At 47.7% G+C, this 11,243-nt stretch overlaps 5 non-coding genes and 1 pseudogene across 5 annotated transcripts; all 6 read right to left on the bottom strand.

The window, feature by feature from the left end:
• Window positions 1–895: 895 nt before the first annotated feature.
• On the bottom strand, window positions 896–1,086 carry LOC142268972 (U2 spliceosomal RNA). Its single transcript, XR_012734542.1, has one exon. It is a non-coding gene; the product is annotated as a U2 spliceosomal RNA (small nuclear RNA).
• A 1,387-nt stretch (window positions 1,087–2,473) lies between these two features.
• On the bottom strand, window positions 2,474–2,664 carry LOC142268970 (U2 spliceosomal RNA). Its single transcript, XR_012734541.1, has one exon. It is a non-coding gene; the product is annotated as a U2 spliceosomal RNA (small nuclear RNA).
• A 1,387-nt stretch (window positions 2,665–4,051) lies between these two features.
• On the bottom strand, window positions 4,052–4,242 carry LOC142268969 (U2 spliceosomal RNA). The gene has a single exon (XR_012734540.1). It is a non-coding gene; the product is annotated as a U2 spliceosomal RNA (small nuclear RNA).
• Window positions 4,243–5,629: 1,387 nt separating this feature from the next.
• LOC142268977 (U2 spliceosomal RNA) lies at window positions 5,630–5,823 on the bottom strand. The gene has a single exon (XR_012734546.1). It is a non-coding gene; the product is annotated as a U2 spliceosomal RNA (small nuclear RNA).
• A 2,189-nt stretch (window positions 5,824–8,012) lies between these two features.
• LOC142268968 (U2 spliceosomal RNA) lies at window positions 8,013–8,203 on the bottom strand. Its single transcript, XR_012734539.1, has one exon. It is a non-coding gene; the product is annotated as a U2 spliceosomal RNA (small nuclear RNA).
• A 1,387-nt stretch (window positions 8,204–9,590) lies between these two features.
• On the bottom strand, window positions 9,591–9,795 carry LOC142268974 (U2 spliceosomal RNA; annotated as a pseudogene).
• Window positions 9,796–11,243: the final 1,448 nt, after the last annotated feature.

Here is an 11,243-nt window from a genome sequence, read left to right as displayed (position 1 = left end):
CCACCCAAAGAACAACTTCTTCTGCGCAGCTTGTTTTCTAGGCAGCAGCGCTATTGTGATGTCATCGGGGGGCATTGTGACAAGCCGCCAGTGTTCCGTCTCTTCATGTTGTGCACAGTTCAAACGGAAAATACATCAACAGGCAGACTACAGAAAAGCTTACTATCAAAGGTTAGAGGGGGGCTTTCTCAGAGGGCTTTTTACAGTTTTTCTATTCCCAATTAGCCGTTTAAGTGTACTTATTGAAAGTAGTAATTCTTTCATAGGCCGCCCTTTCTTAGTATTTGACGTTCCTTATATTGCGGTATGAGGCTTCGCAGTAGGTTGCAAACATTCATCACCCATGACTGTCCCCAATTGAGCTCAGAAGCTCAATGTCTATCATGACCTCTCTTTTAGAATGTCCAAGAGCAAGCAAACTATTCCTCCAGGAGAGGGCGCCAACAGACTACTAAAGAGATCATCATTACTCAAAGAAAACCCCAAAAACCAATGCATGATAGGAATAAACAGGTAACTTTCTTTGGAGTGGAAGCGGAGAGATCGCACCAGATGCCAATTCTAGATGTTATCACACCTGTGGTCACTGCAGCAGCAGGTGAATCCACTTTGTCCAAAAGGGATCTATTCCATTCAATTGCAAATGATCTAGATAAGACAGAGAACTGCAGCACGGGGACATAGCCGAGTTGGTCAGGTTGAGTGGTGATGAGTTTGCTATTTGGATGAATAAAGAAAGTCAAAAGTGTGAAAGATAAAAAACAAAAGGAGGAAGTGTGAAAAGTGAATGGGCCAAATTGAGGTGCATATGAAGACGTATGCTTTCTTCCAATTCATTAAATCGGGCTAATATGAATCAGGTGAATTGAGTTCTGCTTTTGGAAACTGGGTTAAGAAGGGGTGCACCGTTCCTGGAGGTACTGCAATACCAGGTCAATGCGTGGAGTGGACAGAGCAAGCTCTTTTTCCATCTCCCTGTTCTAAAAATCCATTTAATATATGGTCCCCAGATAGGGGACGTATCAGATATTAAACTGATAAGAACAGATACTACACTTGATCTTAGCCAAAAGGCCGAGAAGCGATAACCAGAATTGGTTTGGGCCTCGAGTGGCACCCTGGCCTATGCCGGACACATCTTAGGGAGAGAGAGCGAGAGGGAGACAAACCCACGCCTACACAAGACATTTTGTCACCCAAGCCAACCCTTGAAAAGGCTGCTTTGCAGAGCCAAAACAAGAAGAATGGTGCGTTTTGCAGCCGCCGCCCACTGCAATGAATCTGAATAACTCCTCCTTTAGGGCGCAAGCAACTCCCCTCCCCCTTGCAGTCTTTCCAATTCACGATACAAAAAGACGGACAGGACAGGTTGCCTGACTTTCCGTCACTGCCACCCTTTGCCATCCTTACCCGTAGAAAGCCCTTTCATCATCCCCAAACCCTAATCTTTTCCCTTTCCTTCCCAGCCCCCAAACCCTGCCCTCTGTACCTTTCTCACCACCCGCTTCCCTTCTCCTGTCATCCCCCTACCACCCGGGAAAAAAAGAGATTGCCCCCTCCTTCCACTAGCCCACCCTCCCACCCAAAGAACAACTTCTTCTGCGCAGCTTGTTTTCTAGGCAGCAGCGCTATTGTGATGTCATCGGGGGGCATTGTGACAAGCCGCCAGTGTTCCGTCTCTTCATGTTGTGCACAGTTCAAACGGAAAATACATCAACAGGCAGACTACAGAAAAGCTTACTATCAAAGGTTAGAGGGGGGCTTTCTCAGAGGGCTTTTTACAGTTTTTCTATTCCCAATTAGCCGTTTAAGTGTACTTATTGAAAGTAGTAATTCTTTCATAGGCCGCCCTTTCTTAGTATTTGACGTTCCTTATATTGCGGTATGAGGCTTCGCAGTAGGTTGCAAACATTCATCACCCATGACTGTCCCCAATTGAGCTCAGAAGCTCAATGTCTATCATGACCTCTCTTTTAGAATGTCCAAGAGCAAGCAAACTATTCCTCCAGGAGAGGGCGCCAACAGACTACTAAAGAGATCATCATTACTCAAAGAAAACCCCAAAAACCAATGCATGATAGGAATAAACAGGTAACTTTCTTTGGAGTGGAAGCGGAGAGATCGCACCAGATGCCAATTCTAGATGTTATCACACCTGTGGTCACTGCAGCAGCAGGTGAATCCACTTTGTCCAAAAGGGATCTATTCCATTCAATTGCAAATGATCTAGATAAGACAGAGAACTGCAGCACGGGGACATAGCCGAGTTGGTCAGGTTGAGTGGTGATGAGTTTGCTATTTGGATGAATAAAGAAAGTCAAAAGTGTGAAAGATAAAAAACAAAAGGAGGAAGTGTGAAAAGTGAATGGGCCAAATTGAGGTGCATATGAAGACGTATGCTTTCTTCCAATTCATTAAATCGGGCTAATATGAATCAGGTGAATTGAGTTCTGCTTTTGGAAACTGGGTTAAGAAGGGGTGCACCGTTCCTGGAGGTACTGCAATACCAGGTCAATGCGTGGAGTGGACAGAGCAAGCTCTTTTTCCATCTCCCTGTTCTAAAAATCCATTTAATATATGGTCCCCAGATAGGGGACGTATCAGATATTAAACTGATAAGAACAGATACTACACTTGATCTTAGCCAAAAGGCCGAGAAGCGATAACCAGAATTGGTTTGGGCCTCGAGTGGCACCCTGGCCTATGCCGGACACATCTTAGGGAGAGAGAGCGAGAGGGAGACAAACCCACGCCTACACAAGACATTTTGTCACCCAAGCCAACCCTTGAAAAGGCTGCTTTGCAGAGCCAAAACAAGAAGAATGGTGCGTTTTGCAGCCGCCGCCCACTGCAATGAATCTGAATAACTCCTCCTTTAGGGCGCAAGCAACTCCCCTCCCCCTTGCAGTCTTTCCAATTCACGATACAAAAAGACGGACAGGACAGGTTGCCTGACTTTCCGTCACTGCCACCCTTTGCCATCCTTACCCGTAGAAAGCCCTTTCATCATCCCCAAACCCTAATCTTTTCCCTTTCCTTCCCAGCCCCCAAACCCTGCCCTCTGTACCTTTCTCACCACCCGCTTCCCTTCTCCTGTCATCCCCCTACCACCCGGGAAAAAAAGAGATTGCCCCCTCCTTCCACTAGCCCACCCTCCCACCCAAAGAACAACTTCTTCTGCGCAGCTTGTTTTCTAGGCAGCAGCGCTATTGTGATGTCATCGGGGGGCATTGTGACAAGCCGCCAGTGTTCCGTCTCTTCATGTTGTGCACAGTTCAAACGGAAAATACATCAACAGGCAGACTACAGAAAAGCTTACTATCAAAGGTTAGAGGGGGGCTTTCTCAGAGGGCTTTTTACAGTTTTTCTATTCCCAATTAGCCGTTTAAGTGTACTTATTGAAAGTAGTAATTCTTTCATAGGCCGCCCTTTCTTAGTATTTGACGTTCCTTATATTGCGGTATGAGGCTTCGCAGTAGGTTGCAAACATTCATCACCCATGACTGTCCCCAATTGAGCTCAGAAGCTCAATGTCTATCATGACCTCTCTTTTAGAATGTCCAAGAGCAAGCAAACTATTCCTCCAGGAGAGGGCGCCAACAGACTACTAAAGAGATCATCATTACTCAAAGAAAACCCCAAAAACCAATGCATGATAGGAATAAACAGGTAACTTTCTTTGGAGTGGAAGCGGAGAGATCGCACCAGATGCCAATTCTAGATGTTATCACACCTGTGGTCACTGCAGCAGCAGGTGAATCCACTTTGTCCAAAAGGGATCTATTCCATTCAATTGCAAATGATCTAGATAAGACAGAGAACTGCAGCACGGGGACATAGCCGAGTTGGTCAGGTTGAGTGGTGATGAGTTTGCTATTTGGATGAATAAAGAAAGTCAAAAGTGTGAAAGATAAAAAACAAAAGGAGGAAGTGTGAAAAGTGAATGGGCCAAATTGAGGTGCATATGAAGACGTATGCTTTCTTCCAATTCATTAAATCGGGCTAATATGAATCAGGTGAATTGAGTTCTGCTTTTGGAAACTGGGTTAAGAAGGGGTGCACCGTTCCTGGAGGTACTGCAATACCAGGTCAATGCGTGGAGTGGACAGAGCAAGCTCTTTTTCCATCTCCCTGTTCTAAAAATCCATTTAATATATGGTCCCCAGATAGGGGACGTATCAGATATTAAACTGATAAGAACAGATACTACACTTGATCTTAGCCAAAAGGCCGAGAAGCGATAACCAGAATTGGTTTGGGCCTCGAGTGGCACCCTGGCCTATGCCGGACACATCTTAGGGAGAGAGAGCGAGAGGGAGACAAACCCACGCCTACACAAGACATTTTGTCACCCAAGCCAACCCTTGAAAAGGCTGCTTTGCAGAGCCAAAACAAGAAGAATGGTGCGTTTTGCAGCCGCCGCCCACTGCAATGAATCTGAATAACTCCTCCTTTAGGGCGCAAGCAACTCCCCTCCCCCTTGCAGTCTTTCCAATTCACGATACAAAAAGACGGACAGGACAGGTTGCCTGACTTTCCGTCACTGCCACCCTTTGCCATCCTTACCCGTAGAAAGCCCTTTCATCATCCCCAAACCCTAATCTTTTCCCTTTCCTTCCCAGCCCCCAAACCCTGCCCTCTGTACCTTTCTCACCACCCGCTTCCCTTCTCCTGTCATCCCCCTACCACCCGGGAAAAAAAGAGATTGCCCCCTCCTTCCACTAGCCCACCCTCCCACCCAAAGAACAACTTCTTCTGCGCAGCTTGTTTTCTAGGCAGCAGCGCTATTGTGATGTCATCGGGGGGCATTGTGACAAGCCGCCAGTGTTCCGTCTCTTCATGTTGTGCACAGTTCAAACGGAAAATACATCAACAGGCAGACTACAGAAAAGCTTACTATCAAAGGTTAGAGGGGGGCTTTCTCAGAGGGCTTTTTACAGTTTTTCTATTCCCAATTAGCCGTTTAAGTGTACTTATTGAAAGTAGTAATTCTTTCATAGGCCGCCCTTTCTTAGTATTTGACGTTCCTTATATTGCGGTATGAGGCTTCGCAGTAGGTTGCAAACATTCATCACCCATGACTGTCCCCAATTGAGCTCAGAAGCTCAATGTCTATCATGACCTCTCTTTTAGAATGTCCAAGAGCAAGCAAACTATTCCTCCAGGAGAGGGCGCCAACAGACTACTAAAGAGATCATCATTACTCAAAGAAAACCCCAAAAACCAATGCATGATAGGAATAAACAGGTAACTTTCTTTGGAGTGGAAGCGGAGAGATCGCACCAGATGCCAATTCTAGATGTTATCACACCTGTGGTCACTGCAGCAGCAGGTGAATCCACTTTGTCCAAAAGGGATCTATTCCATTCAATTGCAAATGATCTAGATAAGACAGAGAACTGCAGCACGGGGACATAGCCGAGTTGGTCAGGTTGAGTGGTGATGAGTTTGCTATTTGGATGAATAAAGAAAGTCAAAAGTGTGAAAGATAAAAAACAAAAGGAGGAAGTGTGAAAAGTGAATGGGCCAAATTGAGGTGCATATGAAGACGTATGCTTTCTTCCAATTCATTAAATCGGGCTAATATGAATCAGGTGAATTGAGTTCTGCTTTTGGAAACTGGGTTAAGAAGGGGTGCACCGTTCCTGGAGGTACTGCAATACCAGGTCAATGCGTGGAGTGGACAGAGCAAGCTCTTTTTCCATCTCCCTGTTCTAAAAATCCATTTAATATATGGTCCCCAGATAGGGGACGTATCAGATATTAAACTGATAAGAACAGATTTTTTGATTTAATGAAGCTTTCCAAAGCACCACAAAAAATGCATGACCGAAGTCACACCAAAAACAGTGCAAAGGCTAGGATTCGTGTGGACCCCACCGTGAGGAGAGGGTCCCCAAAAATCAACCCCGTCCCTCCGAGCCAGAAGGCCACAGCAAGGGTCAGGGATCTTCGGTGCTCCCCCAAGCCGAAGCCTGGTTGAGCCTTGTCGTTGCTCCCAGCGTCCACCCAGGCATCTTACCCAAGTGGAGTAGAGAGCTACTAGTTGTTGGTTTCGCAGCCGAAACTGCCCGGACCGTCAACCGGTGTTGGTTTCTCAGCCCAAGGCTAACCGGACCTCCAACCGGGTGTTGGTTTCTCAGCCGAAGCTGACCCAGACCTCCAACCGGGTGTTGGTTTCTCAGCCGAAGCTGACCCAGACCTCCAACCGGGTGTTAGTTTCTCAGCCCAAAGCTGACCAGACCTCCGACCGGGATTATAAAAATTTCCCTTCCTAGCCAGAAGGCCGGGATAGGGTAATATGCTCAAAAAGTATGAAAAGGCAAGGTACGGTGTGCTACAGAGCCCAAGGCTTGCCGGGGTCCCAAGCCAGCAAGCTCAGACTCACTCCAGGGTCGTCAGTCCTGGGGCACGTTGTACCATAGCCCCCCACCCTTACTCAGTCTAATAGCCTCGATCCTGGTAGGGCCATGTTTTCCTCTAGATGAATATACTATCCACCCAGAGTACTAGCAAGCGCAACCTTCCAGTGTGCATTGTATCATTGTACTAAGGTGGCCTGGAGCTTAAACCACCTCTTCGAACAACACTACACTTGATCTTAGCCAAAAGGCCGAGAAGCGATAACCAGAATTGGTTTGGGCCTCGAGTGGCACCCTGGCCTATGCCGGACACATCTTAGGGAGAGAGAGCGAGAGGGAGACAAACCCACGCCTACACAAGACATTTTGTCACCCAAGCCAACCCTTGAAAAGGCTGCTTTGCAGAGCCAAAACAAGAAGAATGGTGCGTTTTGCAGCCGCCGCCCACTGCAATGAATCTGAATAACTCCTCCTTTAGGGCGCAAGCAACTCCCCTCCCCCTTGCAGTCTTTCCAATTCACGATACAAAAAGACGGACAGGACAGGTTGCCTGACTTTCCGTCACTGCCACCCTTTGCCATCCTTACCCGTAGAAAGCCCTTTCATCATCCCCAAACCCTAATCTTTTCCCTTTCCTTCCCAGCCCCCAAACCCTGCCCTCTGTACCTTTCTCACCACCCGCTTCCCTTCTCCTGTCATCCCCCTACCACCCGGGAAAAAAAGAGATTGCCCCCTCCTTCCACTAGCCCACCCTCCCACCCAAAGAACAACTTCTTCTGCGCAGCTTGTTTTCTAGGCAGCAGCGCTATTGTGATGTCATCGGGGGGCATTGTGACAAGCCGCCAGTGTTCCGTCTCTTCATGTTGTGCACAGTTCAAACGGAAAATACATCAACAGGCAGACTACAGAAAAGCTTACTATCAAAGGTTAGAGGGGGGCTTTCTCAGAGGGCTTTTTACAGTTTTTCTATTCCCAATTAGCCGTTTAAGTGTACTTATTGAAAGTAGTAATTCTTTCATAGGCCGCCCTTTCTTAGTATTTGACGTTCCTTATATTGCGGTATGAGGCTTCGCAGTAGGTTGCAAACATTCATCACCCATGACTGTCCCCAATTGAGCTCAGAAGCTCAATGTCTATCATGACCTCTCTTTTAGAATGTCCAAGAGCAAGCAAACTATTCCTCCAGGAGAGGGCGCCAACAGACTACTAAAGAGATCATCATTACTCAAAGAAAACCCCAAAAACCAATGCATGATAGGAATAAACAGGTAACTTTCTTTGGAGTGGAAGCGGAGAGATCGCACCAGATGCCAATTCTAGATGTTATCACACCTGTGGTCACTGCAGCAGCAGGTGAATCCACTTTGTCCAAAAGGGATCTATTCCATTCAATTGCAAATGATCTAGATAAGACAGAGAACTGCAGCACGGGGACATAGCCGAGTTGGTCAGGTTGAGTGGTGATGAGTTTGCTATTTGGATGAATAAAGAAAGTCAAAAGTGTGAAAGATAAAAAACAAAAGGAGGAAGTGTGAAAAGTGAATGGGCCAAATTGAGGTGCATATGAAGACGTATGCTTTCTTCCAATTCATTAAATCGGGCTAATATGAATCAGGTGAATTGAGTTCTGCTTTTGGAAACTGGGTTAAGAAGGGGTGCACCGTTCCTGGAGGTACTGCAATACCAGGTCAATGCGTGGAGTGGACAGAGCAAGCTCTTTTTCCATCTCCCTGTTCTAAAAATCCATTTAATATATGGTCCCCAGATAGGGGACGTATCAGATATTAAACTGATAAGAACAGATACTACACTTGATCTTAGCCAAAAGGCCGAGAAGCGATAACCAGAATTGGTTTGGGCCTCGAGTGGCACCCTGGCCTATGCCGGACACATCTTAGGGAGAGAGAGCGAGAGGGAGACAAACCCACGCCTACACAAGACATTTTGTCACCCAAGCCAACCCTTGAAAAGGCTGCTTTGCAGAGCCAAAACAAGAAGAATGGTGCGTTTTGCAGCCGCCGCCCACTGCAATGAATCTGAATAACTCCTCCTTTAGGGCGCAAGCAACTCCCCTCCCCCTTGCAGTCTTTCCAATTCACGATACAAAAAGACGGACAGGACAGGTTGCCTGACTTTCCGTCACTGCCACCCTTTGCCATCCTTACCCGTAGAAAGCCCTTTCATCATCCCCAAACCCTAATCTTTTCCCTTTCCTTCCCAGCCCCCAAACCCTGCCCTCTGTACCTTTCTCACCACCCGCTTCCCTTCTCCTGTCATCCCCCTACCACCCGGGAAAAAAAGAGATTGCCCCCTCCTTCCACTAGCCCACCCTCCCACCCAAAGAACAACTTCTTCTGCGCAGCTTGTTTTCTAGGCAGCAGCGCTATTGTGATGTCATCGGGGGGCATTGTGACAAGCCGCCAGTGTTCCGTCTCTTCATGTTGTGCACAGTTCAAACGGAAAATACATCAACAGGCAGACTACAGAAAAGCTTACTATCAAAGGTTAGAGGGGGGCTTTCTCAGAGGGCTTTTTACAGTTTTTCTATTCCCAATTAGCCGTTTAAGTGTACTTATTGAAAGTAGTAATTCTTTCATAGGCCGCCCTTTCTTAGTATTTGACGTTCCTTATATTGCGGTATGAGGCTTCGCAGTAGGTTGCAAACATTCATCACCCATGACTGTCCCCAATTGAGCTCAGAAGCTCAATGTCTATCATGACCTCTCTTTTAGAATGTCCAAGAGCAAGCAAACTATTCCTCCAGGAGAGGGCGCCAACAGACTACTAAAGAGATCATCATTACTCAAAGAAAACCCCAAAAACCAATGCATGATAGGAATAAACAGGTAACTTTCTTTGGAGTGGAAGCGGAGAGATCGCACCAGATGCCAATTCTAGATGTTATCACACCTGTGGTCACTGCAGCAGCAGGTGAATCCACTTTGTCCAAAAGGGATCTATTCCATTCAATTGCAAATGATCTAGATAAGACAGAGAACTGCAGCACGGGGACATAGCCGAGTTGGTCAGGTTGAGTGGTGATGAGTTTGCTATTTGGATGAATAAAGAAAGTCAAAAGTGTGAAAGATAAAAAACAAAAGGAGGAAGTGTGAAAAGTGAATGGGCCAAATTGAGGTGCATATGAAGACGTATGCTTTCTTCCAATTCATTAAATCGGGCTAATATGAATCAGGTGAATTGAGTTCTGCTTTTGGAAACTGGGTTAAGAAGGGGTGCACCGTTCCTGGAGGTACTGCAATACCAGGTCAATGCGTGGAGTGGACAGAGCAAGCTCTTTTTCCATCTCCCTGTTCTAAAAATCCATTTAATATATGGTCCCCAGATAGGGGACGTATCAGATATTAAACTGATAAGAACAGATTTTTTGATTTAACAGCATCTTTATTATCATGCACTACTCACAAAAAGGTAACAAACCGTGTACAGTGCCGCAGCCCCGTACACACAGAACTATACAATCCTTCTTACATAGCCATAGAGTACGACGCACTAAACTATACATCACACTCCTATGCTTATCCATAACACTCAAGCTGAAAGAAAAAGTTAGACCATAAATAACGACGAACCGGCGATTGGGGGATGGGGGTAGGGGAAAAGGGGGATAGGGTGGGGAAATCACAGGTCCGAAGCTTTATTGAAAGACGCACATAACGGGAAAAGGAGGGAGGGGGCATGGAAGAGGTCTAAACCTCCTCCTCGGCGCTGTCGTCCGGACTGTCCATGATGGAATAGTCTCTGAGCAGGCTGTGGATCAGCCTGCGGCAATCCTGGATAGACATCCTCTCCCTCTTCAAGATGAGCCGGTTCCTGGCGACCCAAATAGCGTCCTTAAAGCAGTTCATAAGGCGCCAAGCCTCCTGGATGGCTCCAACGGTGTGAGTCCCAGGGAAGAGTCCATAAAGTACGGAATGGTACGATAGGCTCCCTCTGGGGACGGAGTTCCTCAGGTCATCCTCCAGGGCAACCAACAGGCGCTGTGCGAAACGGCAGTCCCAAAAGGCGTGCAGCGATGTTTCCTCCACGAAGGGGCACCTTGGGCAGTACCGGGTTTTGCACAGGTTCCGGGCGTGCATGAATGACCGGACGGGCAGTCCGCCCTGTATCGCCATCCATGACAAGTCCTTGTGCCCGTTGGTCAATCCAGCCGATGACACGTTTGTCCAAACAGTCTCCAGTGTGTCGTGATGAAGTCCTGGAATGTTCTCCATTTCGTCCTTGGCTCTGATGAGTTTGTGGATAGTCTTTGGCTTCCACAAATCAGGCTTGAGTCCCTCCAGTTGGTGTTCCCTCACAAACCGAACCACGTCTCCGTAGAACCATGGCGCCGTCCAGTTGTAGGGGAAGGAGCTGTCCCACTTGTCCCAGCCTAACCGTCTCCAAAGGGGGAGCAGGAAGAAGCGAGACATGGACCCACCCGCGGAACCTCTCTTGACTCGCAGAGTTCGGCGAACGCAGTCACATACGAAGGAGGATCGCAGGAGGGTGGGGATATCGGGTACGCCCTTCCCACCCTTGCGAGGATCCTTGTACATGATGCTCCGCTTTACTCTGTCCATCTTGGATCCCCAGACAAAACGAAACACCGTCCTGGTAATGGCCCTGCACACGGTGGCAAGGGGGGGCCAGGCCTGGGCCGTGTACTGCAGCACGGGCAGTACCTCGTTACGCAGGACCAGTGCTTTGCCCTCACAGGTGAGGCGTCTGAGGCTCCACAGACCGATCCGTTGGGTGATCTTGGTCAAGCGTTCCTCCCAGGACTTGAGGGCTGCTCCTTCCTTCCCGAACCAGACTCCAAGAACCTTGATGAAATCCGGCTGGATGCTGAAAGGGAAGGGGGCGGAAGAGGCCGGCTGCCAG

The sequence above is a fragment of the Anomaloglossus baeobatrachus genome, unplaced genomic scaffold (genome assembly GCF_048569485.1).
Source record: "Anomaloglossus baeobatrachus isolate aAnoBae1 unplaced genomic scaffold, aAnoBae1.hap1 Scaffold_3124, whole genome shotgun sequence".
NCBI classification, from domain to species: domain Eukaryota; kingdom Metazoa; phylum Chordata; class Amphibia; order Anura; family Aromobatidae; genus Anomaloglossus; species Anomaloglossus baeobatrachus.
The sequence above is the reverse complement of the archived record's forward strand: the minus strand, read 5'-3'. Positions and strand labels throughout refer to the sequence as shown.